The sequence below is a fragment of the Amblyomma maculatum genome, unplaced genomic scaffold (genome assembly GCF_055883805.1).
Source record: "Amblyomma maculatum isolate TAMU_Amacu unplaced genomic scaffold, ASM5588380v1 scaffold_15, whole genome shotgun sequence".
Taxonomy (NCBI): Eukaryota; Metazoa; Arthropoda; class Arachnida; order Ixodida; family Ixodidae; genus Amblyomma; species Amblyomma maculatum.
In genome coordinates this window covers 306,004-324,112 of record NW_028146740.1, presented here as the reverse complement: position 1 = coordinate 324,112, position 18,109 = coordinate 306,004, and positions in this window count along the sequence as shown.

The following is an 18,109-nucleotide window of genomic DNA, read 5'->3' as shown; positions in this document are numbered from 1 at the left end:
ACGAATCGCAACAAGTTAATACACACAAAGCCTTACAGGCACTTCTAGGCATGATGTGCAAAACGTGGTCATCCAGCTTGCGCGGGTTAGGCTGAGAACTGCGATTCAAGTTCGCACATAGCGGCTAAAACGAATCGCAACAAGTTAATACACACAAAGCCTTACAGGCACTTTTAGGCATGATGTGAAAAAGAGGTCATCCAGCTTGCGCGGGTTAGGCTGAGAACTGCGATTCAAGTTCGCACATAGCGGCTAAAGCGAATCGCAACAAGTTAATACACACAAAGCCTTACAGGCACTTCTAGGCGTGATGTGCATAACGCGGTCATCCAGCTTGCGCGGGTTAGGCTGAGAACTGCGATTCAAGCTCACACATAGCGGCTAAAGCGAATCGCAACAAGTTAATACACACAAAGCCTTACAGGCACTTCTAGGCATGATGTGCATAACGCGGTCATCCAGCTTGCGCGGGTTAGGCTCAGAACTGCGATTCAAGTTTGCACGTAGCGGCTCAAACGAATCGCAACAAGTTAATACACACAACGCCTTACAGGCACTTTTAGGCATTATGTGCAAAACGCGGTCATCCAGCTTGCGCGGGTTAGCCTCAGAACTGCGATTCAAGTTTGCACGTAGCGGCTCAAACGAATCGCAACAAGTTAATACACACAACGCCTTAAAGGCATGATGTGCAAAACGTGGTCATCCAGCTTGCGCGGGTTAGGCTCAGAACTGCGATTCAAGTTTGCACGTAGCGGCTCAAACGAATCGCAACAAGTTAATACACACAACGCCTTACAGGCACTTTTAGGCATTATGTGCATAACGCGGTCATCCAGCTTGCGCGGGTTTGCCTCAGAACTGCGATTCAAGTTTGCACGTAGCGGCTCAAACGAATCGCAACAAGTTAATACACACAACGCCTTAAAGGCATGATGTGCAAAACGTGGTCATCCAGCTTGCGCGGGTTAGGCTCAGAACTGCGATTCAAGTTTGCACGTAGCGGCTCAAACGAACCGCAACAAGTTAATACACACAACGCCTTGAAGGCACTTTTAGGCATAATGTGCAAAACGTGGTCATCCAGCTTGCGCGGGTTAGGCTCAGAACTGCGATTCAAGTTTGCACGTAGCGGCTCAAACGAACCGCAACAAGTTAATACACTCAAAGCCTTACAGGCACTTCTAGGCATGATGTGCATAACGCGGTCATCCAGCTTCCGCGGGTTAGGCTCAGAACTGCGATTCAAGTTTGCACGTAGCGGCTCAAACGAATCGCAACAAGTTAATACACACAACGCCTTAAAGGCACTTTTAGGCATGATGTGCAAAACGTGGTCATCCAGCTTGCGCGGGTTAGGCTCAGAACTGCGATTCAAGTTCGCACATAGTGGCTAAAGCGAATCGCAACAAGTTAATACACACAACGCCTTACAGGCACTTTTAGGCATGATGTACAAAACGTGGTCATCCAGCTTGCGCGGGTTAGGCTGAGAACAGCGATTCAAGTTCGCACATAGCGGCTAAAGCGAATCGCAACAAGTTAATACACACAAAGCCTTACAGGCACTTCTAGGCATGATGTGCATGACGCGGTCATCCAGCTTGCGTGGGTTAGGCTCAGAACTGCGATTCAAGTTTGCACGTAGCGGCTCAAACGAATCGCAACAAGTTAATACACACAACGCCTTAAAGGCACTTTTAGGCATGATGTGAAAACGTGGTCATCCAGCTTGCGCGGGTTAGGCTCAGAACTGCGAATCAAGTTTGCACGTAGCGACTCAAACGAATCGCAACAAGTTAATACACACAAAGCCTTACAGGCACTTCTAGGCACGATGTGCATAACGCGGTCATCCAGCTTGCGCGGGTTAGGCTCAGAACTGCGATTCAAGTTTGCACGTAGCGGCTCAAACGAATCGCAACAAGTTAATACACACAACGCCTTAAAGGCATGATGTGCAAAACGTGGTCATCCAGCTTGCGCGGGTTAGGCTCAGAACTGCGATTCAAGTTTGCACGTAGCGGCTCAAACGAACCGCAGCAAGTTAATACACACAACGCCTTGAAGGCACTTTTAGGCATAATGTGCAAAACGTGGTCATCCAGCTTGCGCGGGTTAGGCTCAGAACTGCGATTCAAGTTTGCACGTAGCGGCTCAAACGAACCGCAACAAGTTAATACACTCAAAGCCTTACAGGCACTTCTAGGCATGATGTGCATAACGCGGTCATCCAGCTTCCGCGGGTTAGGCTCAGAACTGCGATTCAAGTTTGCACGTAGCGGCTCAAACGAATCGCAACAAGTTAATACACACAACGCCTTAAAGGCACTTCTAGGCATGATGTGCATAACGCGGTCATCCAGCTTGCGCGGGTTAGGCTCAGAACTGCGATTCAAGTTTGCACATAGTGGCTAAAGCGAATCGCAACAAGTTAATATACACAAAGCCTTACAGGCACTTCTAGGCATGATGTGCATAACGCGGTCATCCAGCTTGCGCGGGTTAGGCTCAGCACTGCGATTCAAGTTTGCACGTAGCGGCTCAAACGAATCGCAACAAGTTAATACACACAACGCCTTAAAGGCACTTTTAGGCATGATGTGCAAAACGTGGTCATCCAGCTTGCGCGGGTTAGGCTGAGAACTGCGATTCAAGTTCGCACATAGTGGCTAAAGCGAATCGCAACAAGTTAATATACACAAAGCCTTACAGGCACTTCTAGGCATGATGTGCATAACGCGGTCATCCAGCTTGCGCGGGTTAGGCTCAGCACTGCGATTCAAGTTTGCACGTAGCGGCTCAAACGAATCGCAACAAGTTAATACACACAACGCCTTAAAGGCACTTTTAGGCATGATGTGCAAAACGTGGTCATCCAGCTTGCGCGGGTTAGGCTCAGAACTGCGAATCAAGTTTGCACGTAGCGGCTCAAACGAATCGCAACAAGTTAATACACACAAAGCCTTACAGGCACTTCTAGGCATGATGTGCATAACGCGGTCATCCAGCTTGCGCGGGTTAGGCTCAGAACTGCGATTCAAGTTTGCACGTTGCGGCTCAAACGAATCGCAACAAGTTAATACACACAACGCCTTACAGGCACTTTTAGGCATTATGTGCAAAACGCGGTCATCCAGCTTGCGCGGGTTAGGCTCAGAACTGCGATTCAAGTTTGCACGTAGCGGCTCAAACGAATCGCAACAAGTTAATACACACAACGCCTTAAAGGCACTTTTAGGCATGATGTGAAAAAGAGCTCATCCAGCTTGCGCGGGTTAGGCTGAGAACTGCGATTCAAGTTCGCACATAGCGGCTAAAGCGAATCGCAACAAGTTAATACACACAAAGCCTTACAGGCACTTCTAGGCATGATGTGCATGACGCGGTCATCCAGCTTGCGCGGGTTAGGCTCAGAACTGCGATTCAAGTTTCCACGTAGCGGCTCAAACGAATCGCAACAAGTTAATACACACAACGCCTTAAAGGCACTTTTAGGCATGATGTGAAAACGTGGTCATCCAGCTTGCGCGGGTTAGGCTCAGAACTGCGAATCAAGTTTGCACGTAGCGGCTCAAACGAATCGCAACAAGTTAATAGACACAACGCCTTAAAGGCACTTTTAGGCATGATGTGCAAAACGTGGTCATCCAGCTTGCGCGGGTTAGCCTCAGAACTGCGATTCAAGTTTGCACGTAGCGGCTCAAACGAATCGCAACAAGTTAATACACACAAAGCCTTACAGGCACTTCTAGGCATGATGTGCAAAACGTGGTCATCCAGCTTGCGCGGGTTAGGCTGAGAACTGCGATTCAAGTTCGCACATAGCGGCTAAAACGAATCGCAACAAGTTAATACACACAAAGCCTTACAGGCACTTTTAGGCATGATGTGAAAAAGAGGTCATCCAGCTTGCGCGGGTTAGGCTGAGAACTGCGATTCAAGTTCGCACATAGCGGCTAAAGCGAATCGCAACAAGTTAATACACACAAAGCCTTACAGGCACTTCTAGGCGTGATGTGCATAACGCGGTCATCCAGCTTGCGCGGGTTAGGCTGAGAACTGCGATTCAAGCTCACACATAGCGGCTAAAGCGAATCGCAACAAGTTAATACACACAAAGCCTTACAGGCACTTCTAGGCATGATGTGCATAACGCGGTCATCCAGCTTGCGCGGGTTAGGCTCAGAACTGCGATTCAAGTTTGCACGTAGCGGCTCAAACGAATCGCAACAAGTTAATACACACAACGCCTTACAGGCACTTTTAGGCATTATGTGCAAAACGCGGTCATCCAGCTTGCGCGGGTTAGCCTCAGAACTGCGATTCAAGTTTGCACGTAGCGGCTCAAACGAATCGCAACAAGTTAATACACACAACGCCTTAAAGGCATGATGTGCAAAACGTGGTCATCCAGCTTGCGCGGGTTAGGCTCAGAACTGCGATTCAAGTTTGCACGTAGCGGCTCAAACGAATCGCAACAAGTTAATACACACAACGCCTTACAGGCACTTTTAGGCATTATGTGCATAACGCGGTCATCCAGCTTGCGCGGGTTTGCCTCAGAACTGCGATTCAAGTTTGCACGTAGCGGCTCAAACGAATCGCAACAAGTTAATACACACAACGCCTTAAAGGCATGATGTGCAAAACGTGGTCATCCAGCTTGCGCGGGTTAGGCTCAGAACTGCGATTCAAGTTTGCACGTAGCGGCTCAAACGAACCGCAACAAGTTAATACACACAACGCCTTGAAGGCACTTTTAGGCATAATGTGCAAAACGTGGTCATCCAGCTTGCGCGGGTTAGGCTCAGAACTGCGATTCAAGTTTGCACGTAGCGGCTCAAACGAACCGCAACAAGTTAATACACTCAAAGCCTTACAGGCACTTCTAGGCATGATGTGCATAACGCGGTCATCCAGCTTCCGCGGGTTAGGCTCAGAACTGCGATTCAAGTTTGCACGTAGCGGCTCAAACGAATCGCAACAAGTTAATACACACAACGCCTTAAAGGCACTTTTAGGCATGATGTGCAAAACGTGGTCATCCAGCTTGCGCGGGTTAGGCTCAGAACTGCGATTCAAGTTCGCACATAGTGGCTAAAGCGAATCGCAACAAGTTAATACACACAACGCCTTACAGGCACTTTTAGGCATGATGTACAAAACGTGGTCATCCAGCTTGCGCGGGTTAGGCTGAGAACAGCGATTCAAGTTCGCACATAGCGGCTAAAGCGAATCGCAACAAGTTAATACACACAAAGCCTTACAGGCACTTCTAGGCATGATGTGCATGACGCGGTCATCCAGCTTGCGTGGGTTAGGCTCAGAACTGCGATTCAAGTTTGCACGTAGCGGCTCAAACGAATCGCAACAAGTTAATACACACAACGCCTTAAAGGCACTTTTAGGCATGATGTGAAAACGTGGTCATCCAGCTTGCGCGGGTTAGGCTCAGAACTGCGAATCAAGTTTGCACGTAGCGGCTCAAACGAATCGCAACAAGTTAATACACACAAAGCCTTACAGGCACTTCTAGGCACGATGTGCATAACGCGGTCATCCAGCTTGCGCGGGTTAGGCTCAGAACTGCGATTCAAGTTTGCACGTAGCGGCTCAAACGAATCGCAACAAGTTAATACACACAACGCCTTAAAGGCATGATGTGCAAAACGTGGTCATCCAGCTTGCGCGGGTTAGGCTCAGAACTGCGATTCAAGTTTGCACGTAGCGGCTCAAACGAACCGCAGCAAGTTAATACACACAACGCCTTGAAGGCACTTTTAGGCATAATGTGCAAAACGTGGTCATCCAGCTTGCGCGGGTTAGGCTCAGAACTGCGATTCAAGTTTGCACGTAGCGGCTCAAACGAACCGCAACAAGTTAATACACTCAAAGCCTTACAGGCACTTCTAGGCATGATGTGCATAACGCGGTCATCCAGCTTCCGCGGGTTAGGCTCAGAACTGCGATTCAAGTTTGCACGTAGCGGCTCAAACGAATCGCAACAAGTTAATACACACAACGCCTTAAAGGCACTTCTAGGCATGATGTGCATAACGCGGTCATCCAGCTTGCGCGGGTTAGGCTCAGAACTGCGATTCAAGTTTGCACATAGTGGCTAAAGCGAATCGCAACAAGTTAATATACACAAAGCCTTACAGGCACTTCTAGGCATGATGTGCATAACGCGGTCATCCAGCTTGCGCGGGTTAGGCTCAGCACTGCGATTCAAGTTTGCACGTAGCGGCTCAAACGAATCGCAACAAGTTAATACACACAACGCCTTAAAGGCACTTTTAGGCATGATGTGCAAAACGTGGTCATCCAGCTTGCGCGGGTTAGGCTGAGAACTGCGATTCAAGTTCGCACATAGTGGCTAAAGCGAATCGCAACAAGTTAATATACACAAAGCCTTACAGGCACTTCTAGGCATGATGTGCATAACGCGGTCATCCAGCTTGCGCGGGTTAGGCTCAGCACTGCGATTCAAGTTTGCACGTAGCGGCTCAAACGAATCGCAACAAGTTAATACACACAACGCCTTAAAGGCACTTTTAGGCATGATGTGCAAAACGTGGTCATCCAGCTTGCGCGGGTTAGGCTCAGAACTGCGAATCAAGTTTGCACGTAGCGGCTCAAACGAATCGCAACAAGTTAATACACACAAAGCCTTACAGGCACTTCTAGGCATGATGTGCATAACGCGGTCATCCAGCTTGCGCGGGTTAGGCTCAGAACTGCGATTCAAGTTTGCACGTTGCGGCTCAAACGAATCGCAACAAGTTAATACACACAACGCCTTACAGGCACTTTTAGGCATTATGTGCAAAACGCGGTCATCCAGCTTGCGCGGGTTAGGCTCAGAACTGCGATTCAAGTTTGCACGTAGCGGCTCAAACGAATCGCAACAAGTTAATACACACAACGCCTTAAAGGCACTTTTAGGCATGATGTGAAAAAGAGCTCATCCAGCTTGCGCGGGTTAGGCTGAGAACTGCGATTCAAGTTCGCACATAGCGGCTAAAGCGAATCGCAACAAGTTAATACACACAAAGCCTTACAGGCACTTCTAGGCATGATGTGCATGACGCGGTCATCCAGCTTGCGCGGGTTAGGCTCAGAACTGCGATTCAAGTTTCCACGTAGCGGCTCAAACGAATCGCAACAAGTTAATACACACAACGCCTTAAAGGCACTTTTAGGCATGATGTGAAAACGTGGTCATCCAGCTTGCGCGGGTTAGGCTCAGAACTGCGAATCAAGTTTGCACGTAGCGGCTCAAACGAATCGCAACAAGTTAATACACACAAAGCCTTACAGGCACTTCTAGGCATGATGTGCATAACGCCGTCATCCAGCTTGCGCGGGTTAGGCTCAGAACTGCGATTCAAGTTTGCACGTAGCGGCTCAAACGAATCGCAACAAGTTAATACACACAACCACTTAAACGCATGATGTGCAAAACGTGGTCATCCAGCTTGCGCGGGTTAGGCTCAGAACTGCGATTCGTTTGCACGTAGCGGCTCAAACGAACCGCAACAAGTTAATACACACAACGCCTTAAAGGCACTTTTAGGCATGATGTGCAAAACGTGGTCATCCAGCTTGCGCGGGTTAGGCTCACTCTGCGATTCAAGTTTGTACGTAGCGGCTCAAACGAACCGCAACAAGTTAATACACTCAAAGCCTTACAGGCACTTCTAGGCATGATGTGCATAACTCGGTCATCCAGCTTCCGCGGGTTAGGCTCAGAACTGCGATTCAAGTTTGCACGTAGCGGCTCGAACGAATCGCAACAAGTTAATACACACAACGCCTTAAAGGGACTTTTAGGCATGATGTGCAAAACGTGGTCATCCAGCTTGCGCGGGTTAGGCTCAGAACTGCGATTCAAGTTCGCACATAGTGGCTAAAGCGAATCGCAACAAGTTAATACACACAACGCCTTACAGGCACTTTTAGGCATGATGTGCAAATAGGCGTCACTCAAGCTGCGCGGGTTAGGTACAGAACTGCGATTCAAGTTCGCACATAGCGGCTAAAGCGAATCGCAACAAGTTAATACACACAAAGCCTTACAGGCACTTCTAGGCATGATTTGCATAACGCTGTCACCCAGCTTGCGCGGGTTAGGCTCAGAACTGCGATTCAAGTTTGCACGTAGCGGCTCAAACGAATCGCAACAAGTTAATACACACAACGCCTTACAGGCACTTTTAGGCATTATGTGCAAAACGTGGTCATCCAGCTTGCGCGGGTTAGGCTGAGAACTGCGATTCAAGTTCGCACATAGCGGCTAAAGCGAATCGCAACAAGTTAATACACACAAAGCCTTACAGGCACTTTTAGGCATGATGTGAAAAACGAGGTCATCCAGCTTGCGCGGGTTAGGCTGAGAACTGCGATTCAAGTTCGCACATAGCGGCTAAAGCGAATCGCAACAAGTTAATACACACAAAGCCTTACAGGCACTTCTAGGCATGATGTGCATAACGCGGTCGTCCAGCTTGCGCGGGTTAGGCTCAGAACTGCGATTCAAGTTTGCACGTAGCGGCTCAAACGAATCGCAACAAGTTAATACACACAACGCCTTAAAGGCACTTTTAGGCATGATGTGCAAAACGTGGTCATCCAGCTTGCGCGGGTTAGCCTCAGAACTGCGATTCAAGTTTGCACGTAGCGGCTCAAACGAATCGCAACAAGTTAATACACACAAAGCCTTACAGGCACTTCTAGGCATGATGTGCATAACGCGGTCATCCAGCTTGCGCGGGTTAGGCTCAGAACTGCGATTCAAGTTTGCACGTAGCGGCTCAAACGAATCGCAACAAGTTAATAGACACAACGCCTTAAAGGCACTTTTAGGCATGATGTGCAAAACGTGGTCATCCAGCTTGCGCGGGTTAGCCTCAGAACTGCGATTCAAGTTTGCACGTAGCGGCTCAAACGAATCGCAACAAGTTAATACACACAAAGCCTTACAGGCACTTCTCGGCATGATGTGCAAAACGTGGTCATCCAGCTTGCGCGGGTTAGGCTGAGAACTGCGATTCAAGTTCGCACATAGCGGCTAAAGCGAATCGCAACAAGTTAATACACACAAAGCCTTACAGGCACTTTTAGGCATGATGTGAAAAAGAGGTCATCCAGCTTGCGCGGGTTAGGCTGAGAACTGCGATTCAAGTTCGCACATAGCGGCTAAAGCGAATCGCAACAAGTTAATACACACAAAGCCTTACAGGCACTTCTAGGCATGATTTGCATAACGCGGTCATCCAGCTTGCGCGGGTTAGGCTGAGAACTGCGATTCAAGTTCGCACATAGCGGCTAAAGCGAATCGCAACAAGTTAATACACACAACGCCTTAAAGGCACTTTTAGGCATGATGTGCAAAACGTGGTCATCCAGCTTGCGCGGGTTAGGCTCAGAACTGCGAATAGAGTTTGCACGTAGCGGCTCAAACGAATCGCAACAAGTTAATACACACAAAGCCTTACAGGCACTTCTAGGCATGATGTGCATAACGCGGTCATCCAGCTTGCGCGGGTTAGGCTCAGAACTGCGATTCAAGTTTGCACGTAGCGGCTCAAACGAATCGCAACAAGTTAATACACACAACGCCTTACAGGCACTTTTAGGCATTATGTGCAAAACGCGGTCATCCAGCTTGCGCGGGTTAGCCTCAGAACTGCGATTCAAGTTTGCACGTAGCGGCTCAAACGAATCGCAACAAGTTAATACACACAAAGCCTTACAGGCACTTCTAGGCATGATGTGAAAAACGAGGTCATCCAGCTTGCGCTGGTTAGGCTGAGAACAGCGATTCAAGTTCGCACATAGCGGCTAAAGCGAATCGCAACAAGTTAATACACACAAAGCCTTACAGGCACTTCTAGGCATGATGTGCATGACGCGGTCATCCAGCTTGCGCGGGTTAGGCTCAGAACTGCGATTCAAGTTTGCACGTAGCGGCTCAAACGAATCGCAACAAGTTAATACACACAACGCCTTAAAGGCACTTTTAGGCATGATGTGAAAACGTGGTCATCCAGCTTGTGCGGGTTAGGCTCAGAACTGCGAATCAAGTTTGCACGTAGCGGCTCAAACGAATCGCAACAAGTTAATACACACAAAGCCTTACAGGCACTTCTAGGCACGATGTGCATAACGCGGTCATCCAGCTTGCGCGGGTTAGGCTCAGAACTGCGATTCAAGTTTGCACGTAGCGGCTCAAACGAATCGCAACAAGTTAATACACACAACGCCTTAAAGGCATGATGTGCAAAACGTGGTCATCCAGCTTGCGCGGGTTAGGCTCAGAACTGCGATTCAAGTTTGCACGTAGCGGCTCAAACGAACCGCAACAAGTTAATACACACAACGCCTTGAAGGCAGTTTTAGGCATAATGTGCAAAACGTGGTCATCCAGCTTGCGCGGGTTAGGCTGAGAACTGCGATTCAAGTTCGCACATAGCGGCTAAAGCGAATCGCAACAAGTTAATACACACAACGCCTTAAAGGCACTTTTAGGCATGATTTGCATAACGCTGTCACCCAGCTTGCGCGGGTTAGGCTCAGAACTGCGATTCAAGTTTGCACGTAGCGGCTCAAACGAATCGCAACAAGTTAATACACACAACGCCTTACAGGCACTTTTAGGCATGATGTGCAAAACGTCGTCATCCAGCTTGCGCGGGTTAGGCTGAGAACAGCGATTCAAGTTCGCACATAGCGGCTAAAGCGAATCGCAACAAGTTAATACACACAAAGCCTTACAGGCACTTCTAGGCATGATGTGCATGACGCGGTCATCCAGCTTGCGCGGGTTAGGCTCAGAACTGCGATTCAAGTTTGCACGTAGCGGCTCAAACGAATCGCAACAAGTTAATACACACAACGCCTTAAAGGCACTTTTAGGCATGATGTGAAAACGTGGTCATCCAGCTTGCGCGGGTTAGGCTCAGAACTGCGAATCAAGTTTGCACGTAGCGGCTCAAACGAATCGCAACAAGTTAATACACACAAAGCCTTACAGGCACTTCTAGGCACGATGTGCATAACGCGGTCATCCAGCTTGCGCGGGTTAGGCTCAGAACTGCGATTCAAGTTTGCACGTAGCGGCTCAAACGAATCGCAACAAGTTAATACACACAACGCCTTAAAGGCATGATGTGCAAAACGTGGTCATCCAGCTTGCGCGGGTTAGGCTCAGAACTGCGATTCAAGTTTGCACGTAGCGGCTCAAACGAACCGCAACAAGTTAATACACACAACGCCTTGAAGGCACTTTTAGGCATAGTGTGCAAAACGTGGTCATCCAGCTTGCGCGGGTTAGGCTCAGAACTGCGATTCAAGTTTGCACGTAGCGGCTCAAACGAACCGCAACAAGTTAATACACTCAAAGCCTTACAGGCACTTCTAGGCATGATGTGCATAACGCGGTCATCCAGCTTCCGCGGGTTAGGCTCAGAACTGCGATTCAAGTTTGCACGTAGCGGCTCAAACGAATCGCAACAAGTTAATACACACAACGCCTTAAAGGCACTTCTAGGCATGATGTGCATAACGCGGTCATCCAGCTTGCGCGGGTTAGGCTCAGAACTGCGATTCAAGTTTGCACATAGTGGCTAAAGCGAATCGCAACAAGTTAATATACACAAAGCCTTACAGGCACTTCTAGGCATGATGTGCATAACGCGGTCATCCAGCTTGCGCGGGTTAGGCTCAGCACTGCGATTCAAGTTTGCACGTAGCGGCTCAAACGAATCGCAACAAGTTAATACACACAACGCCTTAAAGGCACTTTTAGGCATGATGTGCAAAACGTGGTCATCCAGCTTGCGCGGGTTAGGCTGAGAACTGCGATTCAAGTTCGCACATAGTGGCTAAAGCGAATCGCAACAAGTTAATATACACAAAGCCTTACAGGCACTTCTAGGCATGATGTGCATAACGCGGTCATCCAGCTTGCGCGGGTTAGGCTCAGCACTGCGATTCAAGTTTGCACGTAGCGGCTCAAACGAATCGCAACAAGTTAATACACACAACGCCTTAAAGGCACATTTAGGCATGATGTGCAAAACGTGGTCATCCAGCTTGCGCGGGTTAGGCTCAGAACTGCGATTCAAGTTTGCACGTAGCGGCTCAAACGAATCGCAACAAGTTAATACACACAAAGCCTTACAGGCACTTCTAGGCATGATGTGCATAACGCGGTCATCCAGCTTGCGCGGGTTAGGCTCAGAACTGCGATTCAAGTTTGCACGTTGCGGCTCAAACGAATCGCAACAAGTTAATACACACAACGCCTTACAGGCACTTTTAGGCATTATGTGCAAAACGCGGTCATCCAGCTTGCGCGGGTTAGGCTCAGAACTGCGATTCAAGTTTGCACGTAGCGGCTCAAACGAATCGCAACAAGTTAATACACACAACGCCTTAAAGGCACTTTTAGGCATGATGTGAAAAAGAGGTCATCCAGCTTGCGCGGGTTAGGCTCAGAACTGCGATTCAAGTTTCCACGTAGCGGCTCAAACGAATCGCAACAAGTTAATACACACAACGCCTTAAAGGCACTTTTAGGCATGATGTGAAAACGTGGTCATCCAGCTTGCGCGGGTTAGGCTCAGAACTGCGAATCAAGTTTGCACGTAGCGGCTCAAACGAATCGCAACAAGTTAATACACACAAAGCCTTACAGGCACTTCTAGGCATGAAGTGCATAACGCCGGCATCCCGCTTGCGCGGGTTAGGCTCAGAACTGCGATTCAAGTTTGCACGTAGCGGCTCAAACGAATCGCAACAAGTTAATACACAACCACTTAAACGCATGATGTGCAAAACGTGGTCATCCAGCTTGCGCGGGTTAGGCTCAGAACTGCGATTCGTTTGCACGTAGCGGCTCAAACGAACCGCAACAAGTTAATACACACAACGCCTTAAAGGCACTTTTAGGCATGATGTGCAAAACGTGGTCATCCAGCTTGCGCGGGTTAGGCTCACTCTGCGATTCAAGTTTGTACGTAGCGGCTCAAACGAACCGCAACAAGTTAATACACTCAAAGCCTTACAGGCACTTCTAGGCATGATGTGCATAACTCGGTCATCCAGCTTCCGCGGGTTAGGCTCAGAACTGCGATTCAAGTTTGCACGTAGCGGCTCGAACGAATCGCAACAAGTTAATACACACAACGCCTTAAAGGGACTTTTAGGCATGATGTGCAAAACGTGGTCATCCAGCTTGCGCGGGTTAGGCTCAGAACTGCGATTCAAGTTCGCACATAGTGGCTAAAGCGAATCGCAACAAGTTAATACACACAACGCCTTACAGGCACTTTTAGGCATGATGTGCAAATAGGCGTCACTCAAGCTGCGCGGGTTAGGTACAGAACTGCGATTCAAGTTCGCACATAGCGGCTAAAGCGAATCGCAACAAGTTAATACACACAAAGCCTTACAAGCACTTCTAGGCATGATTTGCATAACGCTGTCACCCAGCTTGCGCGGGTTAGGCTCAGAACTGCGATTCAAGTTTGCACGTAGCGGCTCAAACGAATCGCAACAAGTTAATACACACAACGCCTTACAGGCACTTTTAGGCATTATGTGCAAAACGTGGTCATCCAGCTTGCGCGGGTTAGGCTGAGAACTGCGATTCAAGTTCGCACATAGCGGCTAAAGCGAATCGCAACAAGTTAATACACACAAAGCCTTACAGGCACTTTTAGGCATGATGTGAAAAACGAGGTCATCCAGCTTGCGCGGGTTAGGCTGAGAACTGCGATTCAAGTTCGCACATAGCGGCTAAAGCGAATCGCAACAAGTTAATACACACAAAGCCTTACAGGCACTTCTAGGCATGATGTGCATAACGCGGTCATCCAGCTTGCGCGGGTTAGGCTCAGAACTGCGATTCAAGTTTGCACGTAGCGGCTCAAACGAATCGCAACAAGTTAATACACACAACGCCTTAAAGGCACTTTTAGGCATGATGTGCAAAACGTGGTCATCCAGCTTGCGCGGGTTAGCCTCAGAACTGCGATTCAAGTTTGCACGTAGCGGCTCAAACGAATCGCAACAAGTTAATACACACAAAGCCTTACAGGCACTTCTAGGCATGATGTGCATAACTCGGTCATCCAGCTTCCGCGGGTTAGGCTCAGAACTGCGATTCAAGTTTGCACGTAGCGGCTCGAACGAATCGCAACAAGTTAATACACACAACGCCTTAAAGGGACTTTTAGGCATGATGTGCAAAACGTGGTCATCCAGCTTGCGCGGGTTAGGCTCAGAACTGCGATTCAAGTTCGCACATAGTGGCTAAAGCGAATCGCAACAAGTTAATACACACAACGCCTTACAGGCACTTTTAGGCATGATGTGCAAATAGGCGTCACTCAAGCTGCGCGGGTTAGGTACAGAACTGCGATTCAAGTTCGCACATAGCGGCTAAAGCGAATCGCAACAAGTTAATACACACAAAGCCTTACAGGCACTTCTAGGCATGATTTGCATAACGCTGTCACCCAGCTTGCGCGGGTTAGGCTCAGAACTGCGATTCAAGTTTGCACGTAGCGGCTCAAACGAATCGCAACAAGTTAATACACACAACGCCTTACAGGCACTTTTAGGCATTATGTGCAAAACGTGGTCATCCAGCTTGCGCGGGTTAGGCTGAGAACTGCGATTCAAGTTCGCACATAGCGGCTAAAGCGAATCGCAACAAGTTAATACACACAAAGCCTTACAGGCACTTTTAGGCATGATGTGAAAAACGAGGTCATCCAGCTTGCGCGGGTTAGGCTGAGAACTGCGATTCAAGTTCGCACATAGCGGCTAAAGCGAATCGCAACAAGTTAATACACACAAAGCCTTACAGGCACTTCTAGGCATGATGTGCATAACGCGGTCATCCAGCTTGCGCGGGTTAGGCTCAGAACTGCGATTCAAGTTTGCACGTAGCGGCTCAAACGAATCGCAACAAGTTAATACACACAACGCCTTAAAGGCACTTTTAGGCATGATGTGCAAAACGTGGTCATCCAGCTTGCGCGGGTTAGCCTCAGAACTGCGATTCAAGTTTGCACGTAGCGGCTCAAACGAATCGCAACAAGTTAATACACACAAAGCCTTACAGGCACTTCTAGGCATGATGTGCATAACGCGGTCATCCAGCTTGCGCGGGTTAGGCTCAGAACTGCGATTCAAGTTTGCACGTAGCGGCTCAAACGAATCGCAACAAGTTAATAGACACAACGCCTTAAAGGCACTATTAGGCATGATGTGCAAAACGTGGTCATCCAGCTTGCGCGGGTTAGCCTCAGAACTGCGATTCAAGTTTGCACGTAGCGGCTCAAACGAATCGCAACAAGTTAATACACACAAAGCCTTACAAACACTTCTAGGCATGATGTGCAAAACGTGGTCATCCAGCTTGCGCGGGTTAGGCTGAGAACTGCGATTCAAGTTCGCACATAGCGGCTAAAGCGAATCGCAACAAGTTAATACACACAAAGCCTTACAGGCACTTTTAGGCATGATGTGAAAAAGAGGTCATCCAGCTTGCGCGGGTTAGGCTGAGAACTGCGATTCAAGTTCGCACATAGCGGCTAAAGCGAATCGCAACAAGTTAATACACACAAAGCCTTACAGGCACTTCTAGGCATGATGTGCATAACGCGGTCATCCAGCTTGCGCGGGTTAGGCTGAGAACTGCGATTCAAGTTCGCACATAGCGGCTAAAGCGAATCGCAACAAGTTAATACACACAACGCCTTAAAGGCACTTTTAGGCATGATGTGCAAAACGTGGTCATCCAGCTTGCGCGGGTTAGGCTCAGAACTGCGAATAGAGTTTGCACGTAGCGGCTCAAACGAATCGCAACAAGTTAATACACACAAAGCCTTACAGGCACTTCTAGGCATGATGTGCATAACGCGGTCATCCAGCTTGCGCGGGTTAGGCTCAGAACTGCGATTCAAGTTTGCACGTAGCGGCTCAAACGAATCGCAACAAGTTAATACACACAACGCCTTACAGGCACTTTTAGGCATTATGTGCAAAACGCTGTCATCCAGCTTGCGCGGGTTAGCCTCAGAACTGCGATTCAAGTTTGCACGTAGCGGCTCAAACGAATCGCAACAAGTTAATACACACAAAGCCTTACAGGCACTTCTAGGCATGATGTGAAAAACGAGGTCATCCAGCTTGCGCTGGTTAGGCTGAGAACTGCGATTCAAGTTCGCACATAGCGGCTAAAGCGAATCGCAACAAGTTAATACACACAAAGCCTTACAGGCACTTCTAGGCATGATGTGCATGACGCGGTCATCCAGCTTGCGCGGGTTAGGCTCAGAACTGCGATTCAAGTTTGCACGTAGCGGCTCAAACGAATCGCAACAAGTTAATACACACAACGCCTTAAAGGCACTTTTAGGCATGATGTGAAAACGTGGTCATCCAGCTTGCGCGGGTTAGGCTGAGAACTGCGAATCAAGTTTGCACGTAGCGGCTCAAACGAATCGCAACAAGTTAATACACACAAAGCCTTACAGGCACTTCTAGGCACGATGTGCATAACGCGGTCATCCAGCTTGCGCGGGTTAGGCTCAGAACTTCGATTCAAGTTTGCACGTAGCTGCTCAAACGAATCGCAACAAGTTAATACACACAACGCCTTAAAGGCATGATGTGCAAAACGTGGTCATCCAGCTTGCGCGGGTTAGGCTCAGAACTGCGATTCAAGTTTGCACGTAGCGGCTCAAACGAACCGCAACAAGTTAATACACACAACGCCTTGAAGGCACTTTTAGGCATAATGTGCAAAACGTGGTCATCCAGCTTGCGCGGGTTAGGCTCAGAACTACGATTCAAGTTTGCACGTAGCGGCTCAAACGAATCGCAACAAGTTAATACATACAACGCCTTAAAGGCACTTTTAGGCATGATGTGCAAAACGTGGTCATCCAGCTTGCGCGGGTTAGGCTCAGAACTGCGATTCAAGTTCGCACATAGTGGCTAAAGCGAATAGCAACAAGTTAATACACACAACGCCTTACAGGCACTTTTAGGCATGATGTGCAAATAGGCGTCACTCAAGCTGCGCGGGTTAGGTACAGAACTGCGATTCAAGTTCGCACATAGCGGCTAAAGCGAATCGCAACAAGTTAATACACACAAAGCCTTACAGGCACTTCTAGGCATGATTTGCATAACGCTGTCACCCAGCTTGCGCGGGTTAGGCTCGGAACTGCGATTCAAGTTTGCACGTAGCGGCTCAAACGAATCGCAACAAGTTAATACACACAACGCCTTACAGGCACTTTTAGGCATTATGTGCAAAACGTGGTCATCCAGCTTGCGCGGGTTAGGCTGAGAACTGCGATTCAAGTTCGCACATAGCGGCTAAAGCGAATCGCAACAAGTTAATACACACAAAGCCTTACAGGCACTTCTAGGCATGATTTGCATAACGCTGTCACCCAGCTTGCGCGGGTTAGGCTCAGAACTGCGATTGAAGTTTGCACGTAGCGGCTCAAACGAATCGCAACAAGTTAATACACACAACGCCTTACAGGCACTTTTAGGCATTATGTGCAAAACGTGGTCATCCAGCTTGCGCGGGTTAGGCTGAGAACTGCGATTCAAGTTCGCACATAGCGGCTAAAGCGAATCGCAACAAGTTAATACACACAAAGCCTTACAGGCACTTTTAGGCATGATGTGAAAAACAAGGTCATCCAGCTTGCGCGGGTTAGGCTGAGAACTGCGATTCAAGTTCGCACATAGCGGCTAAAGCGAATCGCAACAAGTTAATACACACAAAGCCTTACAGGCACTTCTAGGCATGATGTGCATAACGCGGTCATCCAGCTTGCGCGGGTTAGGCTCAGAACTGCGATTCAAGTTTGCACGTAGCGGCTCAAACGAATCGCAACAAGTTAATACACACAACGCCTTAAAGGCACTTTTAGGCATGATGTGCAAAACGTGGTCATCCAGCTTGCGCGGGTTAGCCTCAGAACTGCGATTCAAGTTTGCACGTAGCGGCTCAAACGAATCGCAACAAGTTAATACACACAAAGCCTTACAGGCACTTCTAGGCATG